General features: G+C 42.5%; 1 protein-coding gene across 1 annotated transcript in view; it reads left to right on the top strand.

Annotated features, from left to right (window-relative positions):
• The window catches only part of TENM3 (teneurin transmembrane protein 3), a 1383253-nt gene that overhangs the window by 38942 nt on the left and 1325737 nt on the right, over window positions 1–18574 (top strand). Inside the window, exon 2 of the mRNA XM_072123399.1 lies at window positions 11433–11601. The gene's annotated coding sequence lies outside the window, so the exon portion shown is untranslated. The remainder of the gene's footprint in view (window positions 1–11432; window positions 11602–18574) is intronic.

Genomic DNA, 18574 nt, shown 5'->3' with positions numbered 1-18574 from the left:
AGGGAGCAGGGGAACGCCGCAGAGCTACACTCCCTAGCTTCATGTCTCAAGTTACTGGGACTCGTGGTAGAGCACTGTTGAGGCCAGAACAGTGCGAACAGGTGATGTCGTGGATTACGGACAATGCTTCTAGCCATTTGTCCACCAGTCAGTCTTCCACGCAGTCCACTCATGTTACCCAAGTGAGCACTCCTCCAGCTCCTCCACCTCAACCTCCTTCCCCCCAGTTTGCCCCCTCCCAGGAAAATTTGGCATTTGAGCCGGCATACTTTAAGGAACTGTTTTTTGGACCCTTCCCACAGTCACAAACAACTTGTCCGGTTGCTGCTGAGCTCTTTCCCGATGTCCAGGTTTTCCACCGATCCCAGTCTGTGGGTCATGATGACCTTCTTGACGTAGTGGAAGAAGTGTGTAAAGAGGTGTCGGACGATGAGGAGACACAGTTGTCAGACAGTGGTGAAGTTGTTGTCAGGGCAGGAAGTCTGAGGGGGGAGCAGACTGAGCCAAGCTGGGATGATAGGCCGGGTGAACACAGTGCTTGCGAGACGGAGGCGAGTCCTATATGAGAACAGGTTGGAAGAGGCAGTGGTGGGGCCAGATGGAGAGGAAGGGCCAGAGCTGGTGCATCAGCGCCAAATGTTGCACGTAGTGAAGCTCCAGTGGCGGGGGCTAGATTTTCTGGAGGTTCTTTAAAGAAACACTGGATGACCGACGGACTGTGGTGTGCAACCTGTGCCAAACCAGGATTAGCAGGGGTTCCACCACTACTAGCTTAACCAGCACCAGTATGCACAGGCATATGAATGCCAAACACCCCACTCAATGGAACCAAGACCGTTCTCCTCCGGCCGGGTCCACCACTGCTCCTTCCCCTGTGTCATTTGCTGCCTCTACTAGTCAGCCCCCTGCCCAGGACCCTGGCACAAACACCTCCCGGGTGAAAACCACAACTTCGCCTCCACGATCTTCCACAGCGTCCACCAATGTCTCCATGCGCAGCATCCAGGTTTTTCTGCCCCAGACGTTGGAGCGCAAGAGGAAATACAGTGCAACCCACCCACACACCCAAGCCCTCAACGTCCACATCTCCAAATTACTCAGCCTGGAGATGCTGTCCTATAGGCTTGAAGAGACCGAAGGCTTTCGAAACCTCATGGCGGCGGCCACCCCTCGGCATTCGGTCCCCAGCCGCCACTACTTTTCCCGATGTGCAGTCCCAGCACTGCACCAGCACGTGTCAGACAACATCATCTGTGACCTGATCAACGCCGTTTCTGACAAGGTCCACCTGACCACGGACACGTGGACAAGTGCTGCTGGGCAGGGCCACTATATATCGCTGACGGCACATTGGGTTAACTTGGCGGAGGCTGGGACTGAGTCTGACCCTGGGGCTGCTCATATACTGCCGAGGATTGCGGGGCCTACCTTGGTCCATGTCTCTCAGGCCTACTATGCCTCCTCCCACCCCTCCTCCACCTCCTCCTCCGAATTACCGTCCGTGGGCATGGTGCCATCAGTCTGTAGCTCTAGGCACAACAGCATTGTCGTCGCTAAGCGACAGCAGGCGGTGCTCAAACTGCTGAGCCTAGGCAATAAAAGGCACACCGCCCAAGAGCTATTACAGGGCCTCACGGCGTAGACTGATCTTTGGCTGGCACCGCTGAAACTGAAGCCAGGTATTGTTGTGTGTGACAACGGCCGTAACCTGGGGGCGGCTCTGCAACTTGGAAGACTGACACATGAGCCATGCCTGGCCCATGTGTTAAATCCCATAGTTCAGCGGTTCCTCAAGACATACCCCAATCTGTCTGATTTGCTCACAAAGGTGTGCCGCATCTGTGCGCATTTCAGGAAGTCCAGCACAGATGCTGCCACTCTCAGGGCAGTGCAGCGCCACCTCCAACTGCCCGCTCATCGACTGAGTCGCGATGTGCCCACGAGGTGGAATTCAATTTTAACCATGTCATCCAGAGTTTACCAGCAGCGCAGAGTGATTGTAGACTGCCAGACGTCAACTTCCATGGTCAGTGGCGATGCCGCCATCATCAGCCTCACCATCCCGCTGCTTGGCCTGTTGAAAAACTCTCTGGTCAGCATGAAGTCGGGAGCTTTGCACTCGTCACAAGAGAGGGGGGAAGAAGATTCCCTTGTTGATAGCCAAAGCACTCTCAGGTTTGTTTCTCAACGCGTATTGGAATAGATGGAGGAGGATGAGGAGGAAGAGGAGGAGAATGTTGGCGAGACAGAAGAGGGGAGCATTGCTCAGTCCTTCACTGTTCAGGGTGTATGGGCAGAAGAAGAGGAGTTGGAGGAGGAGGAAATGGAGAGCCAGGCCAGTGAGGGGAGTGAATTCTTGCACGTTGGGACTCTGGCGCATATGGCAGATTTCATGCTAGGCTGCCTATCCCGTGACCCTCGCGTTCAAAGAATTTATTCCAGCACCGATTACTGGGTATTCAGTCTCCTGGACCCACGGTACAAGCAAAATCTTTCCACTCTCATCCCTGTAGAGGAAAGGAGTGTGAGAATGCATGAATACCAGCAGGCCCTGTTGCACAAGTTGAAACAGTGTTTCCCTTCTGACACAGCTAGCGGCAGAGGGCGTCCTTCTTCAGGACAAGTAGCGAGGGAGAGTAGGCGAGCAGGCAGCTTGTCCAGCACTGGCAGGGGTGCGCTTTACAAGGCCTTTGCCAGTTTTATGTCACCCCAGCAACACACTGTCACCTGTCCCCAGTCTCGGCAGAGTAGGACTGATCTTTACAGAAAGATGGTGAGGGAGTACGTAGCTGACCATATCATCGTCCTAAATGATCACACAGTTCCCTACAACTACTGGGTTTCAAAGCTGAACATGTGGCACGAACTGGAGCTGTACGGCTTGGAGGTTCTTGCCTGCCCTGCTGCTAGCGTGTTGTCAGAGCGGGTTTTCAGTGAAGCTGGTGGCATCATCACCGATAAGCGTACACACCTGTTGACTGAAAGCGCTGAATAAAGCCTGGATTTCTCAGGATTTCCATTCTCCACCAGGAGAAAGCAGCTCAACTTGAATAATGTATTCACTCCTCCTCCTCATTTTCCTCCTTCTCCTCCTCTTTGTACACTAAAGCAGAGTTGCCAGGGCCAACTGGCTCTAGCTATAGTACTCTATGGGGGTCATTTACTAAGGGCCCGATTCGCGTTTTCCCGACATGTTACCCGAATATTTCTGATTTGCGCCAATTTTCCCTGTATTGCCCCGGGATTTTGGCGCACGCGATTGGATTGTGGCACATTGGCGCCGGCATGCACGCGACGGAAATCGGGGGGCGTGGCCGAGCAAAAACCCGACGGATTCGGAAAAACCGCCGCATTTAAAACAATAAAAGTGTCGCTTGGGACGTGCTTACCTTCACTTGGTCCGGCCCGGTGAACTCGAGTGCGTTCAGATGCTTTTCAGCGCAGCAGCGCCACCTGGTGGATGTCGGAGCAACTACCTTGATGAATCGCGGCCGGACCCGAATCCACCGCAGAGAACGCGCCACTGGATCGCGAACAGACCGGGTAAGTAAATCTGCCCCATTGTATTTAATTTTTCAGGAGGGCCACCTACCCGGTCCTCTGGTTTGAAAACTTTTTTGGACTGCCACATACAGGCACTCAATCTATTACATTTTTCTGGAGGGCCACCTACTTGCTCCTCTGGTTTGAAAACTTTTTGAACTGCCAAATACAGGCACTATTCAAATTTAATTGTCTCCATAGCAGCCTCCACACGTCGTCTTTATAGCTGCCTCCACACGTTGTCTCCTTTGCTACCTCCACACGTCATCTCCATGGCTGCCTCAAAAAGTCGTCCATATAGCTGCCTCCATCCATCGTCCCCTTAGCAAACGAGCTGGGTCAGGCAGAATATTGTGTTGCTTTAACGGCTTCCACATCAAACTTGTTAACTTTGTCACCACCCTGCTGTGTTATCCACAAAACATACCTCAAAACTTTTATCTTCGACCGATTTTATTTCAGCGCTACTTGCGCATCTGTTTACGCTCCCCTCCCCCGCCATAACCAGGCCAATTACTTATAAGAACAGTAATACACTTGATCTTATACAAAAGGTTCTTAGAAGTGCTGTTTGTAGCCCCCGTCTGCTTTGAAAATTATAATTTTTTCAAAGTAAACGCTTCTGGCCCCCAGGCCCATTTTAGGTGGGGAGGAGCCGAGAGACAGGGGCTTGGACAGGTGAAAGCTCACCTGGCAGCGGACCGCCAGCTCCGTCCCAAGATCCAACTAACATAGTCTTAACTGCAGCACTTTTAATCTACTACTACCTTACTGCCTCCATACATCGTCCCCTTATCAATCGAGCTGTGTCAGGCAGAATTTTCGGGTGTTTCACCAGATACATAATGGAAATCGTCCCATTTGTCGCTGCCATGCTGGAGACCTGAAGTTTCAATCATAGCAGCGCAGTATGGATTCTGGATGCCCATACTGTCGCTCTTAATCATGGAACTATTTCCAAAACAAATAAAAAATAGAACCGCTATGCTATTCCATTATTCCTAAATGAAATATTCAAATGACCCCGCCTGCTTTGAAAATTATAATTTTTTCAAAGTAAACGCTTCTGGCCCCCAGGCCCATTTTAGGTGGGGAGAAGCCGAGAGGCAGGGGCTTGGACAGGCAAAAGCTCTCCCGGTAGTGGACCGCCAGCTCCATCCCAAGATTAGGCAGCCTCAGAGGAATCCATGCATGCTGCCCTTGCTGTTTCCTGTCCATTTCGCCTCCACGATCCTCCACAGCGTCCACCAATGTCTACATGTGCAATGTTCAACTGTCTATACCCCAGACGCTGGAGCGCGAGAGGAAATACAACACATCATCCCCTTATCAAACGAGCTGTATCAGGCAGAATTTTCGGGTGTTTCACCAGATACATAATGGAACTCGGCCCATCTGTCGCTGCCATGCTGGAGACCTGAAGTTTCAATCATAGCAGCGCAATATGGATGCTGGATGCCCATACTGTTGCTCTTAATCATGGAACCATTTCCGAAACGAATAAAAATAGAAGCGCTATGCTATTCCATTATTCCTAAATGAAATATTCAAATGACCCCGTCTGCTTTGAAAATTATAATTTTTTCAAAGTAAACGCTTCTGGCCCCCAGGCCCATTTTTGGTTGGGAGGACTTGTGAGGCAGGGGCTTGGACAGGTGAAAGCTTGCCTGGTAGCGGACCGCTAGCTCCATCCCAAGATTAGCCAGCCTCAGAGGCATCCATGCATTCTGCCCCTGCTGTTTCTTGTCCATTTAGCCTCCATGATCCTCCATTGCGTCCACCAATGTCTACATGTGCAATGTTCAACTGTCTATACCCCAGACGCTGGAGCGTGAGAGGAAATACAGCACATCATCCCCTTATCAAACGAGCTGTGTTAGGCTACATTTTCGGGTGTTTCACCAGATACATAATGGAACTCGGCCCATCTGTCGCCGCCATGCTGTAGACCTGCAGTTTCAATCATAGCAGCGCAATATGAATGCCCCATACTGTCGCTCTTAATCATGGAAGTCGTCTCCATGGCTGCCTCCACATGTCATCCCCTTATCAAACGAGCTGTGTCAGGCTCATTTTTTGGGTGTTTCACCAGATACGTTATGGAACTTGGTCACTATGTCGCCACCATGCTGTGTTATCGACTAAATATACCATCAACCTTTTGTTCACATAGGAAATCATTTCAGTGCTTCTTGCTCACCTCCTTTGGTTCCTCTCTGCCGCCTTAACCAGGCAAAATACTGATACATACAGTGCTACACATTATCCTCGCCAAAAGGAATTTTTTAATTTGGTTTGAAGCCTGAGTCCATTTGGGGTATGTCGCCATGCCACTCTCTAGCCTGCTGCTGCTGCCGCTGCCTCTGCATGCCGTCCCCTATAGTGTCAGGGTCAATTATTGGGTATTTTAGATGCTATCTCGCCTCATTCAGTCACGTTGTCATCGCCATGCTGTTGCCCATAATTTTGGCATAATGGTGCGATTAAGCAGCCTCAGAGGCATCCATGCATGCTGCCTCTGCTGTTTTCTATCCATTTCCGTGGTGTTTCCATCATTTTCTGAGGTTTCCAGGTGTTTGGCCAAGCTTCCCTGTGCAGAGCCTTGGTCCCTTTGAAAAATACTCGAGTCTCCCATTGACTTCAATGGGGTTCGTTTTTCGAAACGAGCACTCGAGCATCGGAAAAGGTTTGACTTGAGTAAGGAGCACTCGAGCATTTTAGTGCTCGCTCATCTCTAGTCTCTAATTTAAGAAAGTTCATATTTATAGACTAATATAAAAAAAAGTTACAAAACCAATAAATGCCTTATGTCAGCATTACATGCAATAAAGAAATGTTGGACAGGTGCAGAGCACACTAGCAGTGTATCTAGAAACTACTGTGGCTGGAAACTTAAATTGCAACCATTAATTGTAATGTTTCATTTATTTAAGTTAAGAAAAAATGACCCTTTAAAAGTGATAACATTTTAGCCTAATGTCCTTGAAGTCAAAGCCTAGATAGCAAAAGCAATTAAAAGGAAAATAAAGTAAACAGTTTATGGTGACTTATTGGCAGGTAGGATCCCATCAGACTTAATTACTATGGAAGCCATAAACAACTTTAGAGAGATGCAGAGAAGGAGTACATCTTGTCTTTGTTTAGCTTATATGAATCTGAGGTTCTTCCATTTTAGCAACCAAACATTATCGTTTGTTTTTTATTGCTTTTGAGACTTTTGAAACTTTTTTACAATGTGCCGATAAATATCATCATAGTATGTTTACTGTCTAGTGAACAGTAACTCATCTCACTGCTGAGATGAAGAAGTTACTGCGCATGCGTGGACACAGTGCTGTAGGGCCGTGTAGAGAGGGGAAACTTCAAAGGCTACAGGGGTTTGGTGTAGCTTTATCCTCCACTCGACTTGGCTTCAGTAGCCTCTGAAGTTTATCTGCATAAGCTATATATATGAAGCTTGTGCCTTGGCCACCACCAGAAGCAAAGTCGCACCTTTGGAGCTACCTGGTGGTATATGGCCGCAGCAAGTCCAACCAGCTTGGGGCGGGCTCTGGTGAAAACTTGTTGCCACTTAGATTTAGATCCCTGGTGTCGGCTTACGCCAGCGCTCATGGTGGTCCAGTGAGTCCACTACCCCTGATCCGGAAAAGGTGCAAAAGCAACAGACTCATATGAGTAGTATAAGATATTAGATATTCTGATAAATCATCCCCCACTCTGTCACCTAGTTTGTTGGGATTTCAACAGCTATAACTTATGTTATTAAGTTATTAGCTATAGATATAGTTATGTTTCAGTAAACAATAAACACAGTTAAAACGTAACTGTCATTTCAGATGATTTTTGATAGTGTGCATGGGCGAGAGTTGTGAACATTTTCTAATACACTTCATTAAGAAACTCTACTTATTTTGTAAAGAAACAGACAGCAATGTGCCTCTTAGCTACAAGGTTACTTTTAAGTTGCTATGGCAAATATGTCTGCAGCATTGAAGACAGTGGGACACATGTATCAAACTTTTGGCTTGCCTTTTTATTTAATTTTTGAAACTCTTCATGGTTCTCGTGTTTATTTTCGACTTTGTTTTTGTGCCTAAAACTGTCTCGTTTCAAAGTTTGCCATTGTCTAGTTTCCTGCAGTGTTTCCTGATTTATCACCTTAAAGGGGTTGTCTGAGTTTTGAAAAAAATATATATGTGGCCGGGAGCGGGCTGCCTAGAACAATAAAGCTGCACTTACCTCCCGTATCCAGCGCTGCTGTCGCTCCGGTCCGGGCGCCATGTAAACAAACATGGCCGCCGGAGCAGCGCTGCATTCAGCTTCCGGCCGGACACGACAACCTTCCGGCCCCCATACACAATGCTGTGTACAGGGACGGATAGGCATGCCCGGCCACGGCCTGCCGGAAGCTGAATCCAGCGCTGCTCCGGCGGCCATGTTTGTTTACATGGCGCCTGGATATGGGAGGGCACCGGGAGGTAAGTGCAGCTTTATTATTTTAGGCAGCCTGCTCCCGGCCACATATATATTTTTTTTTTTAAACTCGGACAACCCCTTTAATCCAGATGTGAAAGTTGCAACTTTTTTTTATTTTTTGTGAAAATCTGTGGCTGCCCCTGACCAGGCATAGAAAAAAAAGCTGGGGAACTGCTTGCAACTTTCAAGACTTGTTTTAAAAAGTCCCTCATTCACTACAGATGAAATGCCACATGTATCAATTAGGAAAACTGCAAAGATACATCTGACCAGCAGGAAAGCCAAGAAAAGTCTCAAAAAACAGACTGACAAAGCCAGACTTATGATACATGTGCCTCAGTGAGTGTCAACCCTTTCTGCTCTATAGCTGGCTTTAGTATGCTATAAGCATACTACATATATACATATACATATATGCTATAATTCAACATCAATGTGAAAGTGTGGGGGTTAATCCTCACTGCCAGAGCCGTTTAAACACACACAGGGATATTTGATGGGAGCTCATGCAACTGATATCTATACATATAGATATATCCATGCGATATATCTATCTATGCAAAACAGATATCTATGAAAGGGGGTAGCTAGATTTATTTTACAAACTTAGCAGAATTTGTACATATTAGAAATATGATGATCAAATCCCCTCATACACAATATAAAAAATTATCTCAATTGACAGTGACACTTTAAATACCTCTCTGAGAGCTTGTAGGAGGATTTACAGAACAATAAGTATCCCCATCCCCAAAAACATTTTAGATATTAAGATGGGCAAAATAACTGGCATACAAACCCTGAAATTGTCAATATTCCTAATGCACAGCCAGGATTTCACTCCTTATGCCACTTGGCATGGAGGGGGCAAAAACAAACTGGTCCAGGCTACAGGCATTTTTAAAATTTCACATCAATGGTAAGCTAGGATATGATGGTAACAGATAAAACTTTTTGGAATGGAGTACAGTAAGATTGATTTCTTTTTCCACCCCAGCCAGTTGATTCCTGGAAAACACCTTTAAAATTAGTATCACCTACACTGTTCTCTGCATGCAGTCTGTACATATATGGCAAAAAAATTCAACATGTGTGAGAGGTTGCATCAACATACTGCTAAAAATGTTAAAATAGTTAATACAGATACAGATATTCATAGACACGCTGCACTATACAAAACAAGAGCTTGCACATTTCAAACAATACCTGCTTATTAATCAAAGCATAAAATGTATTTAGTTCCTTCATGAAATTGTATGAGCTTCCATCACATGACAACGGAGAAGAAAACAATAACTATTTTTAACTAATAAAGTTCAGTAGAACAAAATAAACATTCCCTTGATAATATCATCAGGGTAATGGAGGTGGTGCTGCACCTCACACGCCATGACTCATGAGTAGATGCTCTGACACTCAAGCTATATTATGCTCCGAGGTCAATTACTGTTCATTGGTGGTGTTCTGCTCTATAACAGTCAAAGGTTTCAATCAAACTGAGCAGATATATAAAGAATAGAGATGAGCGAGCACTAAAATGCTCGGGTGCTCGTTATTCGTACAAACTTTTCCCGATGCTCGAGTGCTCGTACCGAATAACGAGCCCCATTAAAGTCAATGGGAGAACCGAGCATTTTTTCACTAACACAACACATTAACACATTCCACATGTTTCCAGATGTTTTAATTGTAAGAATACATTAAAAAAACATTATTCTTCACTTTACAGGTGTTCGCGCGTGTCTCCCGCTAAGTTCGGAGATGTGCGCCGAACATCTGGATGTGAAGAATATTATTCTTTCAATGTGTTCTGCAATTAAATGGTCCTGTGTTCACTGTTTTAACAGTTTTTATTCTATTCTTCACTTTGCAGATGTTAGCACAAGTCTTCCGATAATGTTGGAGATGTGCGCGCACATCAGCAATGTGAAGAATAGTGTTATTTGAATGTGTTCTGCACTTAAATGCTCGTGTTTTCACTGTTTGCACTGTTTTTATTCTATTCTTCACTTTGCAGATTTTCACGCATGTCTCCCGCTAAGTTCGGAGATACGCGCTAACATCAGCAATGTGAAGAATAGAATAAAAACAGTGAAAACTGTGCAGAACACATTCAAATAACACTATTCTTTACATTGCTGATGTTCGGCGAACATCTCCGAACTTAGCGGGAGACACACCTGTAAAGTGAAGAATAGTGTTTTTTTAATGTATTCGCTAAATTAAAACATCTGGAAACATGTGTTATGTGTTGAAGAACAGTGTAAACACTGTTCTTTACTGTCTTTTATTAATTTAATTCTCAAACTCGAGCCGGCGAGATACTCGTCTGAGTAACGAGCCGGTCCAAGTATGCTAATATTTGACCGAGCAGTATACTCGGACGAGTATACTCGCTCATCTCTAATAAAGAATAAATATAGCACCACTTACCAAAAGAAAGTCCAATTCTTTATTTAAAGGAAGTCTACCATTAAGATCAAGGATTTTCCATACAGCACACTTGTTTGCAGTATCTTGCAAGCTCTGCTGTTCTTTTAGCTTTTTATAGCCTTATTTTTAAAAAAAAAAAAAGACCTTCAGATTATGCAAATGAGCCTTAAAATCTATGGAGTCTGGAGCCCCTAAGGCTCATTTGCATATATTTTAAAGCCTTGTTTTTGCAAAAACAAGGGCATATGCAGATAAACGAAGAGCAGATACTACCAGAGGAGGCACACACCAGTATGTCAATGTGCTTGGTTTACAATACTTCATCCTGATGATAGATGTCCTTTAAGTGCATGGGCACAAAGAAGTAAAAGGTTGAACACACTGTAGGCTAGCAACAGGCATTTTGACGCTGCAATCACTTTGTAAAGCCTTAGATCAGCCTTTTGCCTCTAAGTACTTAAACATTGAAATAAAGAATTGGACATGGTTTGGTGAATTCCTCTATTTTTCCATTCTGTATATCAACTAAAATTACAGTGGACAGAGACTTGTAAATGGATAATCCAGATATTGTGAAATTTTTGATAAAAAGTAGTAGAGCATATGTAGATGTACCAAAATGCTAGGTTGGCATAAGATGCACTGAATTTATTTTACAGGTACTGCATATACCTCCTAAAAATGGTGGTGCATCTTGGTACATTCATTTGCCTCTAATGGTAGTTAATTTGGACAGTGGCCCAAAAAAGGTCTGCTCAAAATGTGGATAAGGCTGATTGAAAGAGAATATTACAGAAATCAGACAGTCCCATCCTCTGTATAATGTTCCACTCTTTTTCAGCTATTGAAAACATCTGATCTGTGGATGTACTTTACTGATATGTTATGAATAATTTCATACAGGATCACTGAAACCCCCTTATTATTGGTCCCTTCATTATCAGAAATATAAATTTTTTTCTTTTTTTTTCTTTTCTCAGGTCCACTCACAGTTCATGGCATTGGCTACACAGAGAGCAAAAAAACTCAGGAATTTCATTCCTACAACTTTGAAATTTGGATTGTTTACATCAACATTCTTTTTGGTCGGATGGAGATGAGAAGGATTAGTTAAAGTTCTCTTCAAGGGCACTTTCAGTTAAGGAAAAGGTACAGATTTTGTTTATTACAAATTCTTTTTTTCTCTATGTTTGACTAGTTCAAGAAATATATTACATTGACATCCTTTCTGATTTGTTCTTAATAGTTTTTGAGGCAAAACCATTTGTATAAGTAAAAACATTTCATTTTCTTTAAATTACCCTGTTATAGTAGAGTGAAGTTAATGACGAAGTACTCTTAATGTTAAACCCATCTAATACAGAGGTAATCCATTGCAAAATTATCCCCTTCCTTTACCTTGTTTTACTACTTCAATTGAGTTTTAATAATAGCATTAGAGGACTTGGCTAAGGCTAAGATTGAGATTGCTGAAACAATAAAAAGGGAGAGATAGACTAGACAGAGGAGAATCCATGTGAAAAGGATAAAGTGGTTCCCAGTGGTTGACTGAAGTGGCCACTTTACATAGGTCACTACTATTATTACTGTAGCACCAAATTAGAGAGCCGTGGAACTGCACCACTAGGTTGGTAAAAATAAGAAGAGGTCCCCCAAAGCTTTCATTACTGCTAAACAATATTTTTTTATTATTCAATTAAATGGAACATTCTTCCAATTTTTTGGACAGCGTAATGCTTTTTACATTCTTGAAGGTGTTTTTTTTAATTTGAACAATAATTGTAAAAGTTCTCAGACTCCCTGGGTTCCTGACTGGCCTATTTACTGATGTCTCTTTACACATAAGAAATGCTCTGTGGGTATTTCTAGGGATTTTTAAGTGTGTGTGTGTCTAAATATCAGGTAGTAAAGATCTGCTAGGACCCAGCAGCACTCACCAAAAGTAAGCACAACAGGCATTTTCACGCTACATACGCTAGCATTTTAAAAGCCCTCTGTAGTTTAGATGCAGGTACTATTTCTTAAGATCACACCTTGGTTGCCATTTTTTTAAATGCTTTTTTGCTGACTTTGTTTTTGCCATTCTGGAATGTTCTTTGGATTCTTCTGTTAGATTCAATATAGCTTTTTGAATGAAAAGTGGAAACCATTCCTGGTTTAGAAAGACATGTTCACTGTAGCTGCAAGGTATATTTTTTACTGTATTTTTCATGTCCTATTTTCCAAATTAAGGGACAGTACTTTTATTATAAATACTATCAGAGATATCTAAAATGCTCACAGAATTAGCTCTTGCTGAGGTCATTGAGACATTTACAGTTATCACACAGGGATGAAGGAAAAGAAGTTGCAGTATACAAGGAATCATGGTGGGTTGCAGTATTCATTTTAATGTGCGAGAGCATAGAAAGGTATTATTAGTGTGTACATGTATAAAGAGAGTTACTCCTGTTGCTAGGTACAATGGGAGATTTACTAGATTAAGGGATCTATTACTTTGTAAACAAAAAAGGGTTTATTATTGTGCTTAGGGCATTGAGAGGGTATAGAAAACCAGGGAAGTTTATTAGCAAATGTGCGTTGCTGGTGACAGACTTGGTCTTGGCAAAAGCATGTAACTTAGAAAAGAAAACCCTACTAAATGTACAGTAAATTAGCTCTCTAAAAACCTAAAAGCTCAAATCAACCGCCTTTCCTTAGAACTGATATAAAAATAGAAATAATGAATGTTAGGTATTGTCACGTCCCAAAATCCCCAATCTATCAAAATATAAAAGTGCTTTTGCCCAATGGTGAACCCTGCAACCAAAATAGGGCCAAAATGTCTCAATTGAAAGTGTTTTGCCATTTTACAACACATAAAAATAAAAAATGATCAAAAGGTTGTACAGTCTCCAAAATGGTAGCACTGAAGACATCATTTCATCCCACAAAAAATGACATCTTACACATATATGTAGAAGTAATTGTCCACAGAATATGGCAAAATTAAGAATTTTTTTGTACAAAGATTTACATTTTTTTTTCAATCTGCTAAAACATAATAAAACCTATATAAATTTATTATCTCCGTGATCATCCTGACCTTACGAAAAATAAAGAGGTGTCATTTGGGTGTCATGGTGAAAGGTGTAAAAATAGGGCCCAAAATAAAATGATGCATTAGCTCTGTATGCAGAAAAAATAAAAATGTTATGGAATTCTGAAAGTGGGGAGTGAAAAATAGAAACACAAAAACAAAAAGGATCTTTGTCCTTAAGGGGTTAAATACTGATACTGTATCTGCCATTGGGACCTCTATTTGTAGCATAGTCTATACTTTAGGTGTTTCTAAAAAACCCTTTAAAAAAGGTTTTCATTAGTAGACATCTGTTGTTCTTATTCCTGTTTTCTGCAGGCACAGCAGGCTAATAAACACACTGGTAGAAATGTATCAGACATGTCTGAGGGTCAAACTGTCAACCAATCAGAGCTTAGATTTTTTTTTTCATTTACTGTTTTGGGGAAATGAATGTTGAGCTCTAATTTGGTTGCCAAATGAATATGCAAATCTACATTTACTTCCTGCTACAAATAGTATACCTATTTCATTTTGACAATGCATCACATCTGCCTAAATCCTTCTAGATAGTAATAGTAGTTTTTTAACTCATCACTAATTATCTAAATACATTTCATCAAAAATGGCTACAGACCCTTATTAGTCATTTGATAACATGAGACACACTGAATTTGTCTGATTCTTAGCTCTTTAGACTCACATACTGTACCTCATTAAGAATATTAAGAACATTAGAAAGGTCTGAATGCTTAGCAGTTTTGTGCATTCTATATTTTATTTTACTGAAAAAAACCTAAATATTGCACTGTGAAATGTGGTTATTTATCCCCCCCCCCCCCCAACACCACTAAATTACTCTTTCACCAACATGGTAGTTATCATTATTAGCGGCTTTGATTGACACAATTAGAATATGTGACATCAAGCTGTAATAATAAGCCACTTACAGATACAATCAACTTCCTGAAGCTTAGTAAATTATTTTGCACCATATGCAGCCAACAAATAGATGTGAAGACATTTATGATCTCAAGTAATGAGAAATTGTGCATTGTCATTCCAATAAAGGCATTTTCTGTATTTTATTGTGAGGTTTACAGGTAAAGGATCTCTGTTCAAGTCATAATAAAGAGAATACATTTTTTCCTTTTATTTATTCTAAAGAAATGGAAATGTATGAGCCAACTGCCCAAGATGGAAAACTTTACATCCTACCCAATAGCTGCTATTGTTTGCACCTCGGGAAGTCTCTTCTTTTGTCATTTTCCATTTGGCGAGCATCTCAATGTATAGTACAGTTGCTATACTAAAGCAAAAAAAAACAAAAAAACAACAACAATATTTTTACAAAAAGCTATTAGAAAGTGATTTTGTCATTTATTATGTTACCAAGTTATTGAAAACCTAGAAAATCTTTATAAATATTGAATGAATAGAATGTATATTACTAACCTTTAATCAGGTTAGGCAGAACCTAAACCCGTACCAACAACTAACACCTGCTGGCACCAATTGCAGGGGTAAAACCTTTAAAAGTTTAAAAGTTGCTGCTGGCATATGTACACCAGAATTGTGTCTAATTTAAAGGCAGCTTTAAGTGCCACTTTGCTGATGCCAGGACTGATTTTGGCTGGCGCACCAGGGGTGAGCCTGAACGCTGCACCTAAACTTCTTGCTGACACTGCTCACTCTTACAGAAAAGTTAAATATACATAAGGCAAGTGGTGAGATTTCAAAAATGGCAATCATGGTTGTTGGCTATTATACCACCCGGCATAATTGCAAGAAATTGATACATACCTTTACACTCATTTTGCTTCAGAGCTTCAGCAGAAGACTTGACCTTTGTGGTTCCTGGAAAGCTGAAAGCTCCATCATTGAACCTCTTCTACTGCTGGCAGGTGTGATGTGATGATGTCATTGGGGCTCATTTACTTACCCGGTCCTGTCACGATCCAGAGGTGCGTTCTCAGACGAGGATTCGAGTCTTCTGGTGATTCACTAAGGTCGTGCACCCAATGTCCACCAGGTGTCGTTGCTGCGCTGAGGTCCGCCGAGGTTCGCCGGAGTTCACCATCCAATTCCTGGTGCATTTAAGCATTAATCGACATGCCCCCTGTTTTTTGTCGCATGCAAGCCGGCGCCGATGTGACACAATCCTATCGTATGCGCAAAAAAAACGGGGCAATTCGGCGCAAAACGGTAACATTCGGAAAACCCGGGGAAAAACGTGATTAATGAGCACCATTGTGTCTGCCAACTTAGTTTTACTTCCATACTAGCTCCTTTAAAAAAAAAAAAGGTTTTATTATTGATGGTCCGCATACTAAAACTATTACAAACCTCCCAACTGAGGAACAGAATTATATAGCTCTCTGTGCCCCCTTTTCCCGGATTAGCTCTGCTCAGAGCAGGCAGAGAAGTATTTTCCGATCCACAGAGAGTTAAAAACAAACTTTTCATAGACAACAGTTTGGATCTGGCTCCAAGTAATGAACAAATGAACTATTTTAATAATTATTATTTAAATAACTATTAAAATAAGCTGATAAAAAAAACTAAAATTTTCTCTGAATATGGCATACTAGATTCTTATAAAACTTCAAAACTCTCAACAAGACTAAAATATCTATTTTTTAAATTCTTGTTATTAAAGTATTTTTCACACTATGAAGTTTTTTTTCATTTAGCAAAAATAGCAACTATGCTTCTCGAGACATAGTTTCCCAGTTTTATAAGTGACTTCATTAAGTAGAAGGCACATATTGATTTAGGTGTTTTTTGTTATTATATATCAATAGATTGGTCAAATTATTAAGCCTGGCAAAAGCTACAAATTTTCTTTGTAAACAGATGTTTTAGTTGTAATCAGTGTATTCCAAATAAACTGAGTGTTAACAGGTCATATCTCAAGAATTAATGAGGCAGATGCTAACTTGACAGCAAGTTAGCTTTTAGCTGCATCAATGACATCGCTTGGTAGGATCAATAAAGGCTATACTAAAGGAAAGCTAGCATGTTTATAAGCATCTATACAACAGAATTTACAAATAAAATATAAAAAAAACCTCTAAATGATGGGTATTTAATGTTTTAATGTATATTTAAAAAAATAGTATTTAAATAAAAAATGATAACCCAGGGACACGTTATGCAGGCCCCATGACTGTGGTAATCTTATTATATGTATTATCCATGTCCTCTTCCTTCTAAAATAAAGTTCTAAAACTAAGCGAATCAATCTGAGGGGCTCTTATCAGAGCTGTTGCAAGTGAACAGATATCACTGAGGGGCTTTAAGTGCCTCTCAAGCTCTTTTGCACAATTTTAAAAGTTGATTTTAAAAGGAAGGAGGCCATGGATAAAAAATATAGGATTATCACCACAGTCACAGTAACTAGATCTATGAGAAAGTTTCCCTGGTTTATCCATACTTGATTCTCATAGTAGATTTTCTTTATGGATGCTGTACTTTTCTGTGGGTATCAATGGCAGTTGTTTGGTTACTTGTGCTGGTCTCAAATAATTGCCCCACTGACACCAGGAACCTCATAACTAGAGATGAGCGAACACTAAAATGCTCGGGTACTCGTTATTCGAGACGAACTTTTCCCGATGCTCGAGTGCTCGTCTCGAATAACGAACCCCATTGAAGTCAATGGGAGACTCGAGCATTTTTCAAGGGGACCAAGGCTCTGCACAGGGAAGCTTGGCCAAACACCTGGGAACCTCAGAAAAGGATGGAAACACCACGGAAATGGACAGGAAACAGCAGGGGCAGCATGCATGGATGCCTCTGAGGCTGCATAATCGCACCATTATGCCAAAATTATGGGCAACAGCATGGCCATGACAGAGTGACAGAATGAAGCTAGATAGCATCTAAAACATCCAATAATTGACCCTGACACTATAGGGGACGGCATGCAGAGGCAGCGGCAGCAGGCTAGAGAGTGTCATGGCGACATACCCTAAATGGACTCAGGCTTCAAACCAATGGGTGGCAGAGAGGAACCAAAGGAGGTGAGCAAGAAGCGCTCAAATAATATCGGTACATGATAAAAGTTTGCCAGTATATTTTGTGGATTACACAGCAGGGTGGCGACAAAGTTAACATGGAAGCCATGAAAACAACCCAAAATTCTGCCTGACACAGCTCGTTTGATAAGGGGACCATGTATGGAGGCAGTGAACTAGTAGTAGATTAAAGGTGCTGCAGTTAAAACTATGTTAGTTGGATCTTGGCATGGAGCTGGCGCTCCGCTGCCAGGCGAGCTTTCGCCAATCCAAGCCCCTGTCTATAGGCTACTCCCCAAACAGCACTTCTAAGAACCTTTTGTATAAGATCAAGTGTAGTAGCGTTCTTATAAGTTTAGGATATGGCGGGTGAGGGGAATGTAAACAGATGCGCAAGAAGCGCTGACTGAAATAATATCCCTAAATGGTAAAAGTTTGCAAGTATATTTTGGGGATTACACAGCAGGGTGGCGACAAAGTTAACAACTTTGATGTGGAATGCCCTGTAATAGCTCTTGGGCGGTGTGCCTTTTATCGCCTAGGCTCAGCAGTTTCAGCACCGCCTGCTGTCGCTTAGCGACGGCACTGCTGCTGTGCCTAGAGCTACCGACTGATGGCGCCATGCCCACGGATGGTAATTCGGAGGAGGAGGAGGTGGAGGAGGGGTGGGAGGAGGTATAGTAGGCCTTTGAGACCTGGACCGAGGTAGGCCCCGCAATTCTCTGCGTCGGCAGTATATGACCAGCCCCAGGGTCAGACTCGGTCCCAGCCTGCACCAAGTTAAGTGTAGTAGCGTTCTTATAAGTTTGGGATATGGCGGGTGAGGGGAATGTAAACAGATGCGCAAGAAGCGCATGATGCGCATGGAGCTGGCGTTCCGCTGCCAGGCGAGCTTTCGCCAATCCAAGCCCCTGTCTCTAGGCTACTCCCCGAACAGCACTTCTAAGAACCTTTTGTATAAGATCAAGTGTAGTAGCGTTCTTATAAGTTTAGGATATGCCGGGTGAGGGGAATGTAAACAGATGCGCAAGAAGCGCTGAAATAA

Source organism: Engystomops pustulosus, chromosome 1 (assembly GCF_040894005.1).
Source record: "Engystomops pustulosus chromosome 1, aEngPut4.maternal, whole genome shotgun sequence".
Classification (NCBI taxonomy): Eukaryota; Metazoa; Chordata; class Amphibia; order Anura; family Leptodactylidae; genus Engystomops; species Engystomops pustulosus.
The sequence above is the reverse complement of the archived record's forward strand: the minus strand, read 5'-3'. Positions and strand labels throughout refer to the sequence as shown.